Source organism: Triticum dicoccoides, chromosome 1B (genome assembly GCF_002162155.2).
Source record: "Triticum dicoccoides isolate Atlit2015 ecotype Zavitan chromosome 1B, WEW_v2.0, whole genome shotgun sequence".
NCBI classification, from domain to species: Eukaryota; Viridiplantae; Streptophyta; class Magnoliopsida; order Poales; family Poaceae; genus Triticum; species Triticum dicoccoides.
In genome coordinates this window covers 504,157,846-504,168,674 of record NC_041381.1, presented here as the reverse complement: position 1 = coordinate 504,168,674, position 10,829 = coordinate 504,157,846, and positions in this window count along the sequence as shown.

Here is a 10,829-nt window from a genome sequence, read left to right as displayed (position 1 = left end):
GGAAACTCGCTCTAAAATCAGAGCGGCAGGGGAGGAGCTTCGTCAAGCCGGAGATATCACGGCTGGGAAGCCCTTTTTGTTGCGGACGAAGTTCGGAGATCCAAAGTATGCCCCTCTAGATCAATTATGGAGTGCTGCAAACGCATACTTGGACTTAGCGAAGAGTGCTGCTGATCCGACTGAGTATTTCAAATATCAGAAAGATCATGAGGTGGAAAGGTTATTCTGGTCGCAGTTTAGTGCTCCAAAGCGTTCGCTGTCGTTAAATGAACAAATGGCCGAGTGGGCCGAGCTCCATAGGTTGTCCGGGCTTGCCATGAGGTCTGTCATGGATCATCTTTGGCCGAAGGAACCAAGTCCGGATAGTTATTTTGGTTTAGTGCAACGATTCCTTCGTGTTGTGCCGCATATCGATGCTGTAAAGAAGTCGGCATGCATAGAGGGTGCATGGATGGCTCTCGCCCATGTTAAGACATATTGGGCAGAGATGGAAGCCACCGCTATTACAACCAGGGGTCCGACCGGAGGCCAGGACTCGCCCAAGCACTATTTTGAAGAAGTCCTAGAAGGCACCCGTTTAATAGAGGCTCAGTGCTCGAAGAGTACCATGTTCGAGTGACATGTATCTTGGTTGTAAAAACAATGCTATTTTGATATAAAGGCTGTGTTTATACTTTTGCCCGAAAGAATTATAGTGCCTCCTGTGCGGCCGTTTATATATGTATGTATATAACCTGAAAGTTTGCAGTCGTCAGCTTCAGCCCTCACGCGTGTAATGCGGGGGTGTTCGGTAAAGCGCGTAATCACACTTAATCCAACGTCTTGGTCCATTAAGGAGGTGATAGAGCAGCGAACAAGGCAATCGGACTATATAGCTTTAACACTTTCACTTGGCCATAGGAGTTTGACGGTGGGGCTACTATATATTCCCTGGTACTTCCGCATTCATCCTAATACGATGCGTGTACGTACATGACCGGGAAACCGGTCCTTCGTTAATGCAGAGGAATCGCGAAGATTCCGGTGAGTCATCGAGTGGTTGACCAGTCTCGCGCTTTATCATGACAGTCAGTTTTCGGCTTTCTCTACTGAGGTGCTCATCCAGATGAACCAGGGCACAATCGCAGTAGTTCTCCCGGTGCCACCTTAGCCGATAGAGCGGAACGTAAGATAGCAGAACACAGGAGCCGGGCAAACCCAACTATTGACCAAAGACATGATTCAGAGATGATGCATATAAGGCCAAACTCGCGACGCCGAACACTCCCTAAGGTATTCAGACTTTACAACATATACTGGGTTGAGTAACGCCCTCGATAATGAGCCCTGAATTTCCAGGTACATGCATTAATCTGGCGTGACGAAATGCCACTAATGCCAGTATCCCTCTCGGTTGTGTTAAATGCCCGGAGGGTGTGAAGCAACAAGAGACATTAAAAATGGTTTACACAGGGTCTTAATCTAAAAAGAAACCTTTGAGTGGGGCCCTACTGCATGTCTGCGCCTTTGTCTCCGTTGTGTCGTATCCTGGAAGGGTATAGCACGATGATCATTTGTAAAAAAGAAAAAACCCAGGTGAAAGACTTCGTGCGAAAAGTTGGTTATTCTTAATGAACCATGAGAATTCAATCTATTGTATATTAGTAGGGTCGAGCCGAACTATGGACCCTTTTACATGCAGGCAGCCCCTAGCACTATGTTTGGGGGCATATCCATCGACCAAGCTCAGGTTCATCTGGGCTGCTGCAACTAGTGGTGCGCCGGACACGTCTAGCCGTGTTCGTGGTCTTGACGACCAGTCATTTATTCGAGTTGGGGAGGTCGTTCAGTGGTTCGGCTGCTAGAGCCGCCACATATTCTTCCGCACGTACGGAACGATCTGTATTCCCGCTAACTATAATGACGCCCCGTGGACCGGGTATCTTAAGTTTAAGATAAGCGTAATGCGGAACTGCGTTGAAACGAGCGAAGGCCGTTCTTCCAAGTAGTGCATGGTAGCCACTTCAAAATGGAGCGATGTCGAAGATTAGTTCTTCGCTTCGGAAGTTGTCGGGCGAACCGAATACAACCTCTAGTACTAGAGAGCCCGTGTAGTGGGCCTCTATGCCGGGTATTACTCCTTTAAAGGTAGTATTGCTTTGGTTGATTCTTGATTGGTCTATCCCCATTTTGCGGACAGTGTCCCGATATATCAGATTAAGACTACTTCCGCCGTCCATAAGGACTCGGGTGAGATGGTATCCGTTAATTATTGGGTCGAGCACCAAGGCAGCCGATCCTCCGTGCCGGATACTAGTCGAATGATCCCTTCGATCAAAAGTGATCGGGCAGCCCGACCAAGGGTTGAACTTGGGGGCGACGGGCTCTACAGCGTATACGTCTCGGAGTGCGCATTTGCGCCTCCTCTTTGGTATGTGAGTTGCGTAAATCATGTTCACTATTTTGACCTCTGGTGGAAATTTTTTCTGTCCCCCATTGTTCGGCTGGCGAGGCTCATCCTCGTATTCACTTGGCGTCTCCCTCCCTTGTGTTCGGCGTTTAGTTTGCCAGCCTGCTTGAAGACCCAGCATTCTCTGTTGGTGTGATTTGCAGGTTTTTTGGGGGTGCCGTGAATCTGACATAATCTGTCTAGAATCTTGTTTAGGCTGGATGGTCCATCTCTGCTGCCTTTAAATGGCTTTTTCCGTTGATCGGGTCGAGAGCCCCTGAATCCGGCGTTGACTGCCGTGTTGTCTGTGCTGTCTTCATTGTTTTGACGCTTGTTTTTATTGCGTGACGGCTTCCCATTACCATCCCTGATTTCAGAAGTGCCTGGGTCACTGGTGCCGCGACGGGCCAACCAACTGTCCTCGCCTGTGCAAAAGCGGGTCATAAGGCTTGTTAGGGCTGCCATTGTCCTAGGCTTTTCCTGGCCGAGGTGCCTGGCGAGCCATTCGTCCCGGACACTATGCTTGAAAGCCGCTAAGGCTTCGGCATCCGGGCAGTCGACGACTTGATTCTTCTTAGTGAGAAATTTGTTCCAAAGCTTTCGGGCTGACTCTCCGGGTTGTTGAATTATGTGACTTAAATCGTCTGCATCCGGGGGTTGGACATAGGTCCCTTGAAAATGAGCCCTAAAGGCATCCTCAAGTTCTTCCCAACTTCCAATTGAGTTTTCGGGGAGGCTTTTTAACTAGTGCCTAGTTGGTCCCTTTAACTTGAGGGGCAGGTATTTGATGGCGTGGAGATCTTCTCCGCGAGCCATGTGGGTGTGAAGAATAAAGTCCTCAATTCAGACCGCAGGGTCTGTCGTTCCGTCGTATGCCTCTATGTTCATGGGTTTAAATCCCTCTAGAAATTCATGATCCAGCACGTCATCGGTGAAGCACAGGGGGTGCACGGCACCCCTGTATTTGGATATGTCATGGGATGCTTCCGACGGATGTAGTGTTCGGTTTTGATTCTGAGCTGTTATTCGATCAGTATAATCGTTTTGGTGGCCGTGGTCCTGCATCGGAGCACGCTTCCTGGATCCATAGATGGATCTGGCCATACCGGGTTTTTTGTCCAGGTGCTCACGTAAATCGTGTGCTGACTTTTGTGCGGCGTCATTAGCCACCCTGTCGCGACCACGGGGTGGTCGGTCTGGCAGATCGGCCGTATTATTTTTCGGCGGAATGGGCTCTATAGCCTCGTCGTCGAATTCGGGTAGCAGCTTGCGCTTTGGGTAGCTCTTTGGGTGGCGATCGCCATTGTATTTTTCCTCAGTGTCGAGCACTTTGTTCCATTTGCGGTTGAGCGTATCCTGCGCAGCCTTAAGCCTTTTGCTTCTGCTTCTTCAAGCTCCTCGCGGAGGCGATAAGCCTTTTATGGAGGTTCTCTTGTTCCAAGTGCCTTTCCGGGATGATGAATGCATCGTCGTCCGGACTATTTTCCTCTCTGGAGACAGGTTGATGAGTTTTACCCTCGGCATCGCTGTGACCGGACAGCGGCTCCGGACCATGTTCGCCATCCCCTGGCTCATCCTACTTTATCGCTGGGTCCCTGGGGTCGTCATTGCCTTTGGAGTCGACCGGAGTATTATTCTTTCTCGCGCTGTTATCGTTGTTTTTGCTGTGGCGGGATTTAGAGCGGCGCCGTCGTCGGCGCTTTGGTTGCTTCTCGAGAGGATTATCCTCCGTTGCATCCATCCGTTCCTTGCCATTGTTTAATTTGGGTGTGTCCACAATGTATATGTCATACGATGAGGTGGTTGTCCAGCGCCCTATGGGCGGTGGTTCCTGTTCCTCTCCAGCATCGTTGTCCATACCATCAATGCCTTCGGAGTCGAAATCAAGCATGTCGGTTAAGTCGTCGACAGTGGCTATCAAGTGGGTGGTGGGTGGGGTACGAATTCCTTTGTCGTCCGCTTCCCACTCAAGCCGGGCATAGTTCAGCCAAGAGTCTCCTGATAGGGAGAGGGATTTTAGTGAATTTAGCACATGGCCCGAGGGTGAGTGCTGAAAGATATCTGTGGAGGTAAACTTCATGATCAGTGCCCAATCAAATTTGATAGGCACGGATGCACGTGGTTTGGAACCTATGGCCGGAGACGAGTCCGAGGGTCCGATGACACAGACCTCATTAGAGGCGAAGCCTGTGTTCGGCTCTATCGCCGATGAGTGTGCGGCCTACGTGGAGGGGTCTATCCACCCGTCCTCGGATGGCACGATCTGCTCGGCAGCTGCAGGTGTGTTCTCCTGAACACCGTCTGAGGGAAGATCTAAGTCATGCTCATCGTGACTGTACGGCGCACCTGCCATGGGCTCGAATCCGTCGAAGATCAAGTGTCCATGGATGTCGGCAGTGTAGTTCAAGCTTCCAAACCTGACATGATGGCCATGGGCGTAGCTATCGATCTGCTCCGGATGGCCAAGTGAGTTGGCCCGCAGTACGAAGCCGCCGAATATGAAGATCCGTCCGGGGAGGAAAACCTCACCCTGGATCGCATCGTTGCAGTTGATTGAAAGAGCCATCGAGCCTTATCATGACGACACAGTGGAACTCTCAATGAAAGCACCAATGTCGGTGTCAAAACCGGCGGATGTCGGGTAGGGGGTCCCAAACTGTGCGTCTAAGGCTAATGGTAACAGGAGGCGGGGGACACAATGTTTACCCAGGTTCGGGCCCTCTCGATGGAGGTAATACCATACTTCCTGCTTGATTGATCTTGAAGATATGAGTATTAGAAGATTTGATCTACCACGAGATCGTAGAGGCTAAACCCTAGAAGCTAGCCTATGATTATGATTGTTGTTATCCTACGGACTAAACCCTCCGGTTTATATAGACATCGGAGGGGGAAAGGGTTACACAGAGTCGGTTATAGAGAAGGAGATCTACATATCCGAATTGCCAAGCTTGCCTTCCATGCGAAGGAGAGTCCAACCAGACGCGAGACGAAGTCTTCAATCTTGTATCTTCATAGTCCAACAGTCCGGCCAAAGTATATAGTCCGGCTATCCGAGGACCCCCTAATCCAGGACTCCCTCAGCGGCCATGGCGGCCGACGATGGGGTGGTGGCCACGACCACCACCTCCCGCCTTCGGGCCACGGTGGCGGAGCGGGTGATGGCCATGGTGGCCGGCAGTGGGGTGGCGACCACGATGGCCACCTCCCGCCTTCGGGCCGCGGCGGCGGAGCGGGCGATGGCCCTGGCTTTCGACGGTGGTGTGGCAGCAACGGCGGCCGGCAACAACCGCCGACGGGCACCGGCGGCGGAGCGTGTGGTGGGTGTTCCGCGCAAACCCAACAGGGACGCCACACGCACTACACTATGTCGGGGACTGTGCCACCGCCGCAGTGTAGCCTCCCAGTTGGAGCTATCATCTGATGACGGTGGAGTGGCTGAGCGACCACGACAGACCGGTGCCATTGGCGATTTGGGAGTAGCAGACGAGATAAGCTACACGGAGGGAGGGGAAAACGCGACGCAGGACTCGCCGGCCGTGAGGGTTTTTATAGCAGGCTGGTAAGCATTGGGATTTTGGGGGATTTCACCTAGTCGGTCGGGAAGCTTGCGCGGGAACCTGCGAGGTTGCGCGGGAACGGTCTCACCAATGATTCATTGGCGCCACCGTTTGGCCAAAAGAACGCTCCCGCACGCTGCGCAAGCTTGCGTTGTAAGCCATCTGCGGTAGCAGGGTGACAAGACGTGCGAGAGGAGGACGAAAGGCCACGTACACATACGGTTAATAAAAAAATGTTTGCGATTGAATTACATGCTACACACCTGTCCTAGTTTATAAGTAGGATTTAACTAATAAAATACGAATGCATGTCGCCAAAGATTATATAGTTGGATTCGTATTGGAACATAATTTCCAATTATATAATTTTTATAACATGCGTTAACATTTTGTCAGTTAAATTTGAGGGCAAAGTATGGCACATAATATAAAGGGGGCTATAGACCAAGATGGAGGTAGTAGCACATGGTCGCTCTCTACGCAGCGACGCAAGTGTCGGCCGTCTTGTAGGCGACCATTTCCTGCGTGTTCAACTGCTCTATGTGTGTGGTTGCTTGCGGTTGAGGCGGATGCGGCGCACTCTGCTCTTGCGTCCCTCCGGGTGCTCTGCCCTCATCCCTCCACGCGTGTTGCCAGTGTTTGGGGTCGGCGCATGATCACACACGTTCGTGTGCATGCGGTTGCGCCGGGCGCGGCTCGACAATGCAGTTACTCGATGCAAAAACTGCCATGTGGACGCGCCGAGAAGCCAGGCTGCCCGGGCCCCATTTATTCCTGCGGCCATTTACCTTCATCTCTCGCGTCACACGACACAATAAGCACCTCCATGACGACACGTATAGGGAGGACATCCAGCGGTTCCAATGTAGAACCCCGTGGCTCCAATGGCGCTCCCAGCGGCCGACGACGACAACGGCGGGCAGTTCACCATGCATCACGTAGTGGACACCCACGTGAGGGGGAAGGCCCTCTTGGTGGTGTACACGAACGATCCGGTGTCGGTGGAGAGCTCCATCCAAACTATGGAGCAGTTCCTTGTCGAGGACAAGTACCAAGTGGCCGGCTTTGACCTCGAGTACACCATCGGTCGTGCCGGGCACGATCAAAATGTTGTCGTTGCCTAGTTGTGTGTGCGACATGACGTCCTCGTCTACCACTACCACCTGGCCACAAGGCCTTGCGAGTGTTTCTCCAGGTTTATCAAAAGCTCCTACTACAATTTCGCTGCGGTGACACCACCAACAATCTAAAAGCGCTCAAGGTTTCGGGCTTGAAATGCTGGAATCTTGTCAACATCCAGGAGCACTACAAGGTCTGGGGCAGCAACAAGAACAAACTGAACTCCCTGGTTGATCTCGCCTCGGCCATCATCGACCCCTACTACATGAAGATGAAGGATGAGAGCAAGAAGGACAAGGACGCCTAGCACAGTGTTTGGCATAAGAGACTGGATGAAGAACACGTCTAGTACGCGGCCAAGGACGCGTACACAAGCTACAAGATGTACAGGTGGATCGTTGACATGAGGAAGTGTCTTGTTCATGCCCCAGCCGAGGGATCGAGCCACAGAGCAGTGGCAGGAGTGTCACAAGAAGTAGATGACTAGATGATCGTTTCTCCTACTTTAGAATGCATGCAATTGTTTTATTGAGGTGTGTGTGAATGTTATTCTTCTGTAGACAGAGCAAATCACACGGCTTATTAGCAGTAACCATCTATGTTATTATTGGTCTTCGCACACATTTCTGAGCACGGACTTGTTTGCTGCCTATCACACACATATTTTTCAGTTGAAATGAACCGTTTCCATTGTGTTGCGGAATAAAGCCTGCAAAGAGAGATCTACAGCAGTAAGGTCTATCGAGGTCTTTGTTTTGTAATTTCTGACATTTCTTGTTTTTTGAACACATGTTGATTGGCTTGAAGAAGGTTTATCTCGTTACTTTTTCATAGTTATTTATACGCAAGCAACTAGTTTGCATTTTTCAAAGTTTTTTGTAGGAACAGAATCGTACACGAACTTACAATAGTAACCATCTATGTTATAATTTCTCACCGCAAATAGTTCACCCGATTGGGCTGTTTGCTGCGTATCACACACATCTTGTTTACACGAATCATTTGTGTTCTTTTGGCTGATCGCAGATGCCGCATATCATACACATCTTGTTAAGATGAACCGTTTCCGTTCTCTTGCCTAATCAAAAACAGTTTGTCCGAGTGAACCGTATGCTTGATATCACACACATCTTCATCTGGCTGGCCGTTTCTGTTGCATTCCCTAATAGCACATAGTTCATTGGAGCGAACTGTATGACATATATCGCACACACATTGATATGACTTCCCATTTCTGTTGTTCTTACTCATTGCAAATAGTTCTGTTGGATCAACCGTATGCCCAGCATCGCACACGCAAGTAAAATCTGAACCGTTTTTTATGCATCCGTCATCGCAAATGTTTTGCACATTTTTGACGGTTTTCTTACACCATCGTTTGCAATTATTGCATCGCACACAGTTTTTTGAAGGGTCTCTGATCGTAGTGTCGCGTTAGCAGCATCCTGCAGTAGTGAAGATTCCTGCATTAATGCGTGAGATAATGTCTAGTTTCCCCCAAAATTTAAGGGTAAAATAGAGTGGCAAAAGGCACATAGAGTGCGCCACGGACTGAGGCACATTATCATTTTTGCCAATTTTCTTAAGATGTTGCTCTGTAGCGTGGGTTTGTTCATTCTTTGTTTTTCATTTTAGTACCATTGTTTTTTGTTTTTATCCTATTTTCTCGTTTTCTTGTTGGTTTTCTACCGATTTAGGTTGTTTTTTGTTTTTTCACCTTTTTCATTTCAAATACATTTTTCATTTCCTTTTAAATACATGATGGAAAAGTTTCATTTGTTGCAGGGAAAATCTTTTAAATACCTGATTTTTTATAATTATAGCTAAGCAATTTGAATAATGTGAATTTTTTTAATATGTAACTTTTTCAATAAGAGAATGTTTCCAATATGTTAACTTTTTCAGTAACGTAAACATTTTTTCACTATGGTAAATTATTTCAATATGTGAACATGTTACAAATGCATGAGCATTTTTAAAATGCGACAATTTTTTAAATATGTGGTCATTTTGAAATTTTGAACTTTTTAATATGTGAAATTTTTTTATATAAGCAAATGTTTTTAGATACAATAACATTTTGTAGAATACAAGAATATTTTTCAGAATTTCTTGATATTTTAGAAAACATTTAGCATTTTAAAAAAAATAAAAAAATAAATCCTGAATATTTTAAATTTATAAACGTTTTGAATTGATTTTTGATCGATAATAAATGAGGCCAGTTTTTTTGTAGTTACGTTTTCTAGACTGTATTTTTCTTGAGAGTGAGTGATTCATGGTGCATGTGCTTCATGCTGAGACGGTAGGCTCGCTTAGGTTCTTCGCCATGGTGCTCTTTAGTCATCTATGATTTTTGTACATACACACATGATATTATGCTCTTTGGTCATCTACAATTTTCTTACATACGCACACGATATTATGTATTAGTCGGTTTCTTCCATGGCTCACTTCCGGATCCGAACTGGCGCCTCACATGGAAGACATGGCCCCCTTCCGCATTAAGGTCTTTCGGTGGCTTACCCCTGCATGATTGATGCTGGACTGGCATCATGGTTATCTTAATGGTTAATGACTTCCTCAATAATAGGTATGATTGCTAGTAATTATGTGAGTCCAAGTCCCGAAGACTACACTTCTTGCTCTTCTTCCATCGCTTCAGCCCCAACCTAGTTTCACCTTTGCAACCAAGAGCCGGAATGCATAAGACACCTCCTCATGGTGCACTTTCTCCCGACAACATGAGGACCTCTCAAAGTTCCAATCCAGTGCCATTCCGTTGTTGTAGAACATCCTATTCCAAACGTGGTGGATTGATGTCTGCTTTGTCACGCCATCTTCATGTTGGAAATGTTTCACTTCCGTTCTGCTGTTGACCGCATGGCTTCTCTAGAAGCAACATAATAGCAACCTCTTCGACGACATGAGACCCTTTGTGTGCTTGCTTCTTTTGTTCATTCGGTAAGAGGCACATCATGGACTAGGGTAGGTGTTTTTGGCTTGGCCAGCATTCTATGTGAGTAGTCCCATGTAGTTGTAGTAGTGTGACTCCCACCCTTGAGATGGGGTGGAGGTGAAAGTAAAGGGCATGGAAGAGCGACGACATGATTAAGATGGGGTGGATGCCACCAGAGAGAGACGCAGAGGAGAGGATAGGCTGCGTGTGGGCGTGGAGTGTGAGGCTTGGGGCTTGGGCTACGGGTTAACATTAGCCTTATTTACTCCCCCCTCTCTGTGTGTCTCCATAAGTTGTCATACCAAGAAAATGGCTTCCATGGTCGACCTCCTAGGCATGGAACCAAAGTGATTTTTGGTCTCGCGTGTCGTTTCTCTTAAGCGGTTCTCAATGACTCCCTCTCATAGCTTCATTCTATGGCTCATCAGCTTAACTGCACATAAATTAGTACAACTCTGAACGCTCCCACCCCTTGTTCTTGAAGATTGATACTAATATAGTGCATCTACATTCTTCTGGCATCTTGTTTGCCCGAAAATAAGGTTGAAAAGATTAGGTAGCCATACTTGATACATCTCCAGTGTATCTATAATTTTGATTATTTCACGCTATTATACCAACAATCTTAGATACTTTATATGCAATTTTATACCATTTTTGGGAACTAAGCTATTAGCTCATTGTCAGTGCCAGTTATTTTTTTTTGCTTGTCTTTTGGCTTTTTATAAAATCAGCACCAAACGAAGTCCAAACATGATGAAAT